The sequence below is a fragment of the Cyanistes caeruleus genome, chromosome 7, assembly GCF_971803275.1.
Source record: "Cyanistes caeruleus chromosome 7, bCyaCae1.hap1.1, whole genome shotgun sequence".
Classification (NCBI taxonomy): domain Eukaryota; kingdom Metazoa; phylum Chordata; class Aves; order Passeriformes; family Paridae; genus Cyanistes; species Cyanistes caeruleus.
In genome coordinates, this window is record NC_141707.1 from 23,305,315 (window position 1) to 23,317,799 (window position 12,485).

Here is a 12,485-nt window from a genome sequence, read left to right on the forward strand (position 1 = left end):
CCCCTGGGTGGAGCATCTCACAGTAGGATGATGACATTTTATCAGTCATGCTGTGAGGCTCAATGGCCCCTCAACAGAAGATCCTCCCCCTGGAGGGAGGATGGGTTGTAGAAGGGATAAAGAACACTGCCCTACCTGGTTATAACAGATGGCAATAGAATACATACTTTCGCTTACATCCTGCATTACAACCTAAAACAACAGCTTTCTCAAGACATGTCAAACAAGGAAAGACAAAAAAAATTGTCACTGGGCAGAGAAAGCTCTTTTCACACAGATCAGCTTCTGAAGAGAGGTTCTGGAAGAATCCCAAAGTTGTCATTAAAACCAAAAAAGCCTCACTTCTTACACAAATTGTTAAGCCTTAGGCTAGGAACGATTTTCAAAGCAGTGACAGAGTCTGCTTTATTTTGCATCATTGTGAACAGATAATAATTTCTGGTGAAGTTAATGAGCAATAGAAGCTGGAGAACAGGCTTCCCTTCAGTGTTCAGACATACAAAATCAGAGTCATATGCAATGAGAAGTCATTCAAGCTATCCTTTATTTAGAACAAGTGTTTATATTCAGTGTGTTGGCAAGGGAGAGGTGGAGACAATGGTCTCCACAATCTTCCTACTGTATCCCTTACAGATCTTCTTATACAAACTCAATCAAAAATTGTCTGAAAAACCTGTCCAGTCAGGTAGCTTTGTCCCACGATGAGATATGCAGTGCTTAAATGTAACTGGAGGAACTCTGGGGCAGAAGAAATCTGCCTTTGATGATCACATGGTTCCTATCTCACAGGTAGGTGGTGTGATGAAACAAAGATGGCGTCAAAGATGGAACCCTTATTCAGCTACATCAAACAGGGAAAGCACTGAAGGTTGGCCGTTAGACAATTCCTTCAGTATCTCTGCTACCTGCTGAATATGTAGAAATAGAGTGTACAGCACAAGTCAAAAACTTTGTCTTTTGTTAACTTCTCTTATCTATTTAGCGTGACCATTGGCACTTCCCGGAGGGTAAGCTGGAACAGTTCTAAAAAAGGCCTCACTTGTAAACAGATTAAAAGGGTAAAGGGTATCATCCACTCAGTGTTATGGATTAAAATATAATAGGAGAAGTTCAAAATAAACTGGAAGATACAGGAAAGCCATTTCAAATATTTTCATATATCACATGAATGACTCTTTGCTATTTTAACCTACTACTGTACAGTTCTCACCAAACACTTTCACAAGCAACACAAAAAATACCCATTTTGGAACAATTTAAATTTCTAGATGAATGATGATCACTCTATATAGATTGGAAAGACGAGTTCCCTAATAATCTATCACTAAAACTAAACTAAATATGAATTTAGATCTGTTTTAAAAACTTTAATCAATTTTTGTAGTGCATCTTTCTTAAAAATTTAATAATGAGATGTAAGCAATTCAATATATTCTAATAAACATTACATTTCATTCTAGGGGAACAATATGATAAGAGAACAGAAAACCAGGCAGTTTTAGCTATATTCATGGGGCTTTCCTCCTCTTTGACTGACATTTTCAGATTTGATCTTTAACATCTCTTAAAGAAAACAATAGTTTTGATAATAATTAAGTGAATGTACTCATTTTACAGATAATGTATCACTATAAAAACTACAATTTTTCTACAAAACAACAGGAATTTAGGTCACACCCAGGATCAGCAGTAGTACAAGTAGAGCATTTCATTAGTAATATACCAGATGCTGACAAGAAAGCCTGATAGTGATCAAGTCAGGAGCTATTCTAGGTCTTTAAATTATCTTTATTAAGCACAAAACATGGTAGCAATTTTATTTTAATATCAGCATTTTTATCAGACTGTTCCTTAAAAAAAAAAAAAAGACTGAAGTAATTAATTTTATTCATTAGTTATTCTTAAATGTAATCCACATTGCATTCTGGAAACAAAAGTGGGAATTTTCTTTAAAATCCCTCTTCATAAGGGAGGTACCACAATCAAAGAACTCAGCAAGAACATCAGTTCGGCGCAATCAGGCACTGACACCTAGTGAACGCTTGCAGTTAATCCTGTTGGTTATTTCCCCATCGCCAGTGCACAAGTGTTACCAGCACACTCATACTGACAAGATGCTTCAAATGCAACATTTCCCTTGTTCCAATTAGGGGACATCAGGATGTTCGATATTCCTTGTACACGAGCATGAGAAGACACATAAAGCTCAAAACCATGCATGTCCCTGTAAATGAGTTCCTACTTTGTTTTATTTTTCATGCATAATGGCAGCCTAGTGACAAGCGCTCAGTATGGCAGTGAGAACAAGCAGACAGACAAGTTCTTCGAGATGAGATGGATTTTGCAAACCCCCAACTCTACTCAGGGAGTCAGCTGGCTCCACACACAGCACAATTGTTTTCTTTCCATTATGCAGCAGATGGTGCTGGAGATGATCTGAAAAGCCCTTAAACGTGAACGGCACATGCAGAGAAACAGTGGAGACTGCAACCAGAGGATTTATAGCCGAGAACAATCTGGGGTCAGTGATTATGTCATCACATTGTCACTCCTAATGTGTCTCAACAGAGACGCAGAAGCTAGCTGTTCAACCCATTCGTCGAGCTTCATGCAGAATCATCAACCTCACATCCTCACAAGAAAAAACAGAGAGTTCCTGACATTGTTACTGAACTCCTCTTATTCTTTAATTGCATTTAAGGGATTCCTTTTCCCAAACTTTCTTATTTCTTCAGCCTAAAACCCAAGGCAGCAATTCTCTGTTCTCTTGAATTCTCAGGGAGCACTGGACAAATTATTCAGTGAAAAACTGCACTGCCTAGTATTGCAAGCAAAGCCAGAAAAACAAATGCCAAAATAAGCCTTCAAGCTCTTATAAGTGAGCTGAGGTTGTAGGCAGGGGAGGAGGGGCAATGCAATACATTGCCAGATGCTATCCATCACCATAAATCTTTTCAGACCCATGTCCAAAATTCCAGTTTTTACAGCTTGAGTTTCTTGAATTTCCAAACAGAATGTTCCAGAATCACATAGAACATTATGAATTATATACCTCTGCAGCCTGTAAGCATTTTTTCCAATATTAACTCTGAATTTACTTTGGTGGAAGGTAGTTAGAAGAAAAAGTTAAAATTAGTCATTCCAGAACTTCTAGTTTCACTTGAAAAAAATGATGTGTATCCAGGGTATTCATACTTGGCTCTGGGTGCTAGGCTCAATTTCTCTCTCATGTATATGCAAGAAATTTTGTTACAGCTATAAAGCATACAGGTGCTAGCAGTAGTGAAAAGTCTTTAACATTCAGATGAAGTTATTACTAAATACTGGGTTGCTCTTCCCTGTATGATTCTCCTCCAGCAGAATTGCTTGTCTTTGGATAAGTAGCTCTAGTTGCAGAGGTCAAAGCAGTGTCTTTTTCTTTTCATGATTTCATAATCCTGTATATGTGTGTGGTGACAGTGGCAGGGGAAAACAGAGGTCTCCCAACCCAAGACATGAAGATCAGCAGGCCATTGGCAGCTGCCTTTATCTTCCAAACTTGTTTTAATACATCTCCAAATTACCCATGACATGTCTTAAGGATAAATTTCTTAGATGTACTATTCAACATTAAATTATCTAGCTTACCTGCACTGTTTATTTCAGCAGCTTTATAATTCCTTTTCCTTTTTTTTTTTTTTTTTCACCAGTTACAAAACAAAACAACCCAAACTAAACTGTGGGGGCTTTCTTTAGTGAGGCAGGAACTAGACACATCTAAATTACTGGCTTCTTATTTTGGAATGAGTGCTCAGAAGGAAAAACAACAACACAGAAAACCTATCTAACTTAGACAAAATGACCCAAGCAGAGTTACTCTATCAAAGCTTATCTTATAGCTTTACTTGCGAACATCCCCTGAACACCCCATACCACTTGTGCTCATCTGAGACGGTGAGGAACAGACACTGAAAAACACAGAAAATTATTGCTACTGTTACTAAACTATAGTTTGCGAATCGGGTGCAGTAATTTGAGACCCTTCACTTAAAAAATCTAGTGTGAGTCTGTTGAAGAAGTAAATATTTTATGAATGGATCTTGAAAACAAGTTCAAGCCAAAGTAAACTTTAGCAGAAGCATGGCAAATCCTGAGCAACTAAACTCTCCTTACTTTATATAAGCATATACAAATGTTCAAAAATGCATAAACGTTCAAATTTCTAAGTAATATACAGTGTTCTCCTGCTTGTAGAGACTGCATCTGGAAGACAGCATGGTTTTTTCTACGCTATCACAACAGTAAGGCTTGACAATTTTTTCATAATTCCCTATATTATGTTTAAAATTAGAACACGTAATTGTTCTTGTCAAATAGGAATTCACATTTAGGTGCAAACACATGGTCAAAACACAGATGATTAAGGGAGGAACCTGAGGGGGAACAGCAGAGTTCCTGATCAGCTTTCAGTGATCAGAATTTCTTTTGTAATAAAGAATATTTATACCCCCTCAAACCAGTATCCTGCTTTGCAGTTCAAAAATCCTTGTTGCCATGGGAACTGCAAAAGAAGCCAGTTGTGACATAGCAAGGCTATAACAGAAACAAGTCTGCTGTGAAATGACCAACAGTCATTTTGTATAAAAAATGCTTGAGCATTTTCAACCTGAAAACAAAATGCTGCCTCAAATCTTACTTCCAAATCTTTCTTCCACAAATACTTTGCAAATTTTCACTAAAACCTGATCATACATATAGACATTGTTCATACAAAATGAGGTAATTTGTAAAATTTGTAATTCATATCTGCTACATCCAGTGCAAAAATACCTACTTCCATATGTGTCTTTTCCAGATATATTTGGTACAAAGTGTATATTAGTGATTTACATTACTGTACTTTGTGTAGAGGGACTGAGCAAACAGATCTCAAAAAAACAGAAGAGACAAAAGACTAAAGTACACACACAGAAAAAAGAAAAATACTGCATAAGACAAACTATATAAAGGAAGACTCCTAATGCTATTATATAAAACAATATTTCAAGGGTATACATATAATTTGCCCTTTGTATCTGTTCTCACCAGGTAACAAAAAACAGTGCTTGATTACTAAAATAGAACATCATGCCTTTTGAGAAAGCTGTTGGCACTTCAAAGCAAAGTGAAAAGGCAGTGTCAAACCCAGAGTCATGCAGTTCCCACTTGAACACAAACAGTTTGCAGAAGTGTGAATAAAAAAACCCAACAGGCTGATCAAAGGATCCATGTAATAACATGGAATTCATATTTTCAAACATAACCCCTACAGCACCCCATTATAATCTTATTGAGGCAGTAGATTTATTTTCCTGTCAAACATGTATATAATACAAAATGTCTTGAGAACATCACGTGATAAGTACTGCACTAAAATGGTGTGACCTTTAGGTCACATATGCTTATTTGTGACACAATAATGAATTGGAGAGAACTCTGAAGAAAACAGTTTTGCAAAACAGTTACCTACAAAAACTGCTTTCATATGTCAAAGCAGTCTCATATATGTTTAAAATAACTTTGAACATTATAACTACTGAAGTATCAGATTATGACTAATTTAAACAGAATCCCAGGAAACTAGGTACAAGTCTTATCTGTAGACTGGCTCATGGTTCCAGATTGCTTTGCAGAACCATTAATTATGAAATACTTTCTTTTTATCTGTTCTAACAGCACTTGTTTATCAGACAGCACGTTATACAGAATATATTATCACTGAAACCAATTAGTTTGGATTACTTTCATTTCATCCCCCTCCCTGGAGGGCAGATAAGAGCAGCTATCTCCATTTTGGCCATGCCCACTTTCCTTTTTGACCTAGCCTGCATACTCTGGCACAGAACTGCACAGTTGCAAAGTGCTTGTAAGTAACTGAGGATGTAACATCAAGTAACTAGGATATTGAGAGTAATGGAAGGCATTCTCAATGGAGAAAATGGCCTGGGAAATGAGAAGTGCAACAGGCTTTTTTTACCTGTCAAAGCCATGGAGCAAACAGGATGAGGAGATGAAGAGCAACAATATCTGCATCTTTATTAAGGTCTGCAAAAGTACTTAAACTGACCTCAAGAAGTTAAGCAATTTACAACAAAGTCAATCAGTTTAGTAAGAAAACCTTTAAAAGGTAAAATTTTACTTTCAGAATGGCATGGCATTATTCATTTGACAAGCTTTTAGAATTAGCAAAAATATAAGCTTCCTTAAATGGGTTGTGAGGTAAGAAATCAACTAATACAGTATAATGATGCATACTAGAAACAGCAAAAAACAAAGGAAAATATTAAATCTTCTAGATCATTTTACATGCACATATCAGTCCTTCACTTACCACTTCATCTATTTGATGAATCCTTTTTCCTTTAACACAAATGCTCTATTTTTATGCCTTTCATACGCGCATTAGGAAGATGTCTTCACTGCCAGAGACATCTGTGAGAGACTGGAAAGACTGATATCTAGAGAGACTCTGGAGTGCATGTGTGAGGGGGCAGGGGCAGGTCAGGCCTGCTCCATGCCCCCCACCCTCAAGCCTGTGTCCCAGCCCTGCTGTGGCTGCCAGTTCCTGGCACAGGGGAGGCAATACTCCACACCCCACCTCTGGAGCCCCTAACCCAGCTCCTAAGGGGCCAAATGACCAGAAGTCCCACCTGGGGGAAGGGCACAGGAAGGCCAAGGGGTATTTAAGACCAAACACAAAGCAATCAGATGTCTTGACCCTACTTCTTGGAATTTTTATCTGAATACCACTGGAATCCAGGAGTTGGTACTGATATGTGTCCTTTTCTGTATCTTTTCTGTCTTTCTTTCTTCTAATTCCCTCTTCTTGGAATTTTTGAGAACTTAAAACTGAACTGGCTTAGAGTTTGCTAAATTGAATGGGCCAAGTTAATGCTTTGAGAAGTGTTTTATGTTGACGGAATGCTGCATTAAACCCTTTTCAAAGTTTTTTTTATTTTCTAAAGTTGCCAATAAAGTTCTTTGTGCTGTTTTGATGTCTTGAGAATACCTTGTCAGTACTTTTCCTGTGGGTCTAACTTAGAGAACATGAACAAGTGTAAGCCCTTTTCAATGGCTCATCAAGCGAGTTGCTTGGGGCCTTTACAGCATTCAAACCTTCTTATTCTCTGGCTCAACATTTCTCTAAATTATTGTGTGGGGTTTGGGTGGGAGAGAGTTAAATTTCTTCATAGCAGCTTGTATGGCGCTGTGCTTTGGATTTGTGCTGGACACAATGCTGGTAATTCCAGGCTGTTTTTGCCATGTGCTCACACAGAGTCAAGGCCTTTCCTGCACCCACACAGCCCTACCAGTGAGGAGAACGGAGGTGCACAAGGAGCCGGGAGGGGACACAGCCAGGACAGCTGCCCCCAGCTGTCCCCAGGGACATCCCACACCACACAGTGTCACTCTCAGCACACAAACCTGGGGGAAGAAAGGGGAAGGGGGGATGTCTGAAGTGACAGTGTTTGTCTTCCCAAGGCACCGCTAGGTGTGGTGGAGCCCTGGCTGTCCTGCAGATGCTGAACACCGGCCTGCCCATGGGAATGGTGGATGAGTGCCTTGTGTGGCTTTGTTTGTGTGCACAGCTTTTCCTTTACCTACTGAACTGCCTTTAGCTCACCCACAAGTTTTCTAACTTTAACCCTTCTGATTCTCCCCTCTCCCACCGCTGGAGTGAGCAAACAGCTGTGCAGCATTTAGTTGCCAGCTGGAGTTAAACCAATACCATCAGTCACTATCAACCACCTGTAGAATATTCTCCTACAGAAAGGTAAACCAAACCACAGTTCAGCTCCATTCACCCCCCTTCACTTTGAACAAACAGACTGATGTAGTACATCCGTGCAGTAACATCTGTCTGTGGTTACAGCAAGCTGTGCTGCCAGTGTGACAAGTGCCAAACAAGGCTGTCTGCTGATCTGTAGCGTCTCTACAAGGCCATTTGTTTCCAAAATACAACAATTTACAATAGTGAATGTGTGTTGCAATACACATTACAACCTCCTGCAGTTGCTTATTGCTTATTTCCTCCACAGCCATTGCGATGCAATCACAGAGGCAGGAAATAATTTTAAATTGTCATTAGAACAACCTCACAGAAACAAAATCTAAATACTAAGACACAAGACCTATTACAAAAATAAATTCACAGCAAGATAACAGTGTATGCTGCAAACACTTTTCAGACTATTACACAAGTAAGGGTCCTCACAAAGTCAAGAAACCAGTCTACATACAAGTGTTTTATATTCCATATATACTTCCTAACTCGAAATACAGATTTCCCAAGGTTCAACCAAACTTCTACCACATATTGCAGAAACTTCTATTTATTTCATAGTAAAAGCTAAATAGACCTAAAAAGCTTTATGATGTGTAAGAACACTTCAACGCATGCTTAGTCACAAACCATCCACATTTTCTCATTTTGCTGCATTTAACTGCATTCTCTAAAACACATTATGATGAGATTTTTAGTGACCAGTAAGAGATGTCGCTGAGCTAACCTGATCTACTGTTCAAACAATAAACACGAAAATAACATATTGAAACAACAGCCACAGATAAGAAGAGGCATACAAAAGGGGCAGACTTTTCCTTATAATCAACTTTTAAAACCTGTATTTTAGAAACCACTAAAGTGTCTGCTTTCCTCTGACAAGACTAAAAAACACGTAAGTTGTTTTGGAATCGCCCTAGGGTATGTCACTCCAGCACCTCTGCCCTTGGATCTTTATTTACGTTGCCACTTTCCAGGGTAAATATACTGAAATTTACAAATCCCTTGGAGCTTTGTTTCTTCCACATACACTACGCAAAAATGCAATCTCCAATTTGCACACTGATAAGATAAAGGTGACTAAAGCAGATGTGAAATCTTTTATGGCAGACTTTTGTTAGCCACCTTTTCCTAGTAAAACATACCCTCATTCAGAACACTGCAATATATGGTGGGTTTAATTTAATGGTTAACCACCCATTAAGTGTGAAAGAACATGGGAAACTGAGCATGTTTTGCAGCCTGAAGCAATCTGTTTATTATTTAGCTCTACTGGTCTGGGTCAGCCACTGGTTCTCACAACTGTTCGTCTTCCTGTCCACTTAGACCAGATGTTTTAGACAAAGAATGAACTGGAGGTATCTCGCTGCTCCAGAGTTTGCCGTGCTGAGTGGGTACAGAACACAGTTTCTCACACAGGACTAGCAGAGTCTTGCGGCACCACAGGACCCATACAGAACCACAGATTACACAGAAATCCCCTGAGCCGTTTCCCATTATTCGCAGTGCCGGGGACAGCTGGGGCTAGCGCAGCTCTGTCCGTGCCCTCGGTGCAGCGAGGCGGCCGGGCCCGGGCGCTGTGTGCCGGCACCCCCGGCCCAGTGAGGCCCGCCCGGGCAGACACACACACACTGGGAGCTCCGAGCCGAGCTGCGAATTGAAGTGGCAGCACCGAGGGACAGCCAAAACCCAAGTGGGGCACCTCTGGAGCCCCAAAGAGGTGCTGCAGGCCACCTTACCTCGCATCCCTTTACGCCTGAGGTGTCCCAAACGCCAGGAGAGACAGGCGGTCTTACAGGCGGGGATCCAGTAAGCCTCCGGTTTGGGGACGGCCGCTCTCTCCGGGTGACCACAAACGCAGATGCCAGCGGGGTTTGTTCTCCTCACCCAGATCTCCCGGTTCCTGGGCTGGCAGCGGGAGCGCCGGGCTCCACCGCCGCCTCTGCGCCTGCCAACGCGCACTGCGCCTGCGGGCCCTCACCTGAGGCACCGGTGCTCCAGCGCTTCCTGGCGCCTCGCAGGCCCGCCGGCCGGCCCCGCGCCGCCAGCCGCCGCCAGCCGGGACGCCGAGCCCCCGCCCTCCATCGCCGGCAGAGAGCGGCGAGCGGCGCTTCCGCAGCTCCGGGGCGGGGTGACCCCGAGCGGCTCCCGCGGGCCGCTCCGCCCTCCCCGGACCGCCCTGGGGAGCTGCTCGGCCCCCGCCTCCCGCCCGGGGCTGGCGGTGCCCGGGGGGCGGTCGCGCCCTGCCCGTGCCCCTCACCTGCGCTGCGGGCCGGGCCGGGCCGGGCCGGGCCGGGCGCGGGGCCGGGACAGCAGCGAGCGCTCCGAGCCGCACGCACAGCCCGCGGGGATGCTGAGGGGACACGCCTGAGCATCCCAGGTGTCCCATGTGTCTGTCACGGGTGTTTCCAGTACAGCTACAGATTTGTTTACAAAACAAACAACAAAGGAAGGGGTGCCCAAGCAAAACCACAGCTGCTTGTTGTTTGAGGCATTTAATAATTTCTTTCTTTGTGCTAGTTTTCTGGTAAGCACAAACCCCTCTCAGACACATACTGATTATCTTCAGCATAAGTCAGACAAATATATTACTTATGTACCTGCAATTTTTTCAGGACTTTTCCTTCCGCAAAACCAACCAAACTAACATGAAAGTTCTTCTTTAATTACACTGCCTGGATTTTGGATTTTTTGGATCTTGGATTCTCTCATCTCTCCCTATCTCAAATCCTGCCCTGACAATTGTTTTTTTTTTAAAGCTGAAGTGAAAAATCTTAACTGAAACACTGCAGCCTAAGAGCTCACCGCATGAGAGTAGCAATACTCATTTTTAGAGTAAACAACCTCAACAGACCATCGGTGGCTGAAAATGATGGAGAGAGCAGAGGAAAAGCATATGCTATCCTACTGATCCATTGCAAGTGTTTCTCCTGGGGTGCACACCCAAAGCTCGAAGTTCCACATCACAGATCCCTGTCTACATCTGGTTTTACCAATACTCTTCAGAGGATCTGATGTAGGATACATATCTGCACATCTATGATTATTATTAGAGTTTGTGCTTTTAATTTGTTCAGTGTAACCTGCATGGCATTACTTTAAATTTACAACAGAGAAAAGTTCTTTTTAGAAATAGCACTCAAATATGATTGCTACCTAAAAATTTGGCTCTCATGTCTTAGCACAAAATAAGAAATTACACTTAGAAAATAATGAGATAAATATTTTTTTCTTTATAAGACAAAGATAATTCTTCACTTCAAATGTAAAATATAATTAAAATGATACATACATTGCAGCCTTGGTAGCTAAAGACTTCCTTTAATATCTGTTTTTTGAGTTGTCTCAGAATACCTGATATGAAAAAGGGATTGAAGCATCATGAGCTCTTAGACGCTATCCTACTAGAATCCTGAGTAATATTAATAACCTCAAGAGTGTAAGTGCAAATCATGTTTAGATCTTTCAGAAAGGATACAGCTTCCTTTTTTATTTTTTTTTTTTTACTTCTCACAGATCTATTTCTAAAATTTTATATATTTATATTTTATTTTCATAGCACTTCTTGATATCCAATAGTTTTTAGTGGGGAAAAAAATGAAGACAAAACCATAAAATACAATAAAAAATGAAGTCTTTATTCTTTTGGCTCAACTGTAATGTGGTTTACTGTTCTTTATGGTAATAGCATTTTCCTGCATGCAGTTCACCGACACACAAGTCAATATTTTTGTAAAAGGAGGAGTCAACATCGAATTTTTGCTTGTGTAAGAAACACAAAATGTCCTGATGTGATCAATTATACAAGTTTTCTATTTAATTCCTGTGGAAAAAAAAACATTGTGGATCCCATATCATATTTAGAACAGTTCTAGTGCAGCATGAATCAACAAGAATAAGAATAGGCCATGTAAACAAACACTGGTAAAGATTTCATGAATAAAAAGACTACCTTGAAACTTCTGATGCAGGCAGTGCTAGAATTTTAAACAAATCCTCCCCACCACATTTCAATTACAAGTTATATCTATTTGGAAGCAAGTGCATTTTGGACTCAGTTTGAAACTTATTTAACATTAAAATGTGTGCAAAAATACAGTACTAATAAAAAAGCAGAAACCTAAAGCTACCCCATTCTTTCCTTTGTTTCTTATTTTATGAAGTTCTTGAATTAAAAAGTGCTATGGATAGAAAGTAATAAAAGTGACAGTAACATCAACCTGAAGATAAGTCTCATTTCTTATTTTATGTACAAAACGCTGAAAAATAAAATAAAATGGTATTTTTTACAGTATTTATATTTTCTTAGAAAATTCTATCCATGTAGTTTTCAACAGATTAAGCAGTTTGCAACATATCCTGTACAGTCTGACTATGCACTGTACAGTAGTCACTTAAAATTTCAGAATGCAAAGCAAGAAGCTCTTAAATAACTGCAAACTATTGCTTGATGTCGTGAAAGAATGATGACCAATTGAGCAATTTATTTCACTTAACCACTGAGCTATGGCTTCCCATATTAGACTCTTAACAGTGGAAGGAGTAAAATTACAGCAGCAAAGGCAAGATAAACATGCATCAGTGATAGCTTCCAAACTATCTATAATGGTACAGAATACTTCATATTAGCTGTTGAGAACTTGCAAATTACACTTACTGTGGTACATATTTGATGCAATAAATA

General features: G+C 40.3%; 1 protein-coding gene across 1 annotated transcript in view; it reads right to left on the reverse strand.

Annotated features, from left to right (window-relative positions):
- CSRNP3 (cysteine and serine rich nuclear protein 3) overlaps positions 1-9,903 on the reverse strand; it is a 99,861-nt gene extending 89,958 nt beyond the window's left edge. The window contains exon 1 of the mRNA XM_086898110.1: positions 9,541-9,903. The gene's annotated coding sequence lies outside the window, so the exon portion shown is untranslated. The remainder of the gene's footprint in view (positions 1-9,540) is intronic.
- Positions 9,904-12,485: the final 2,582 nt, after the last annotated feature.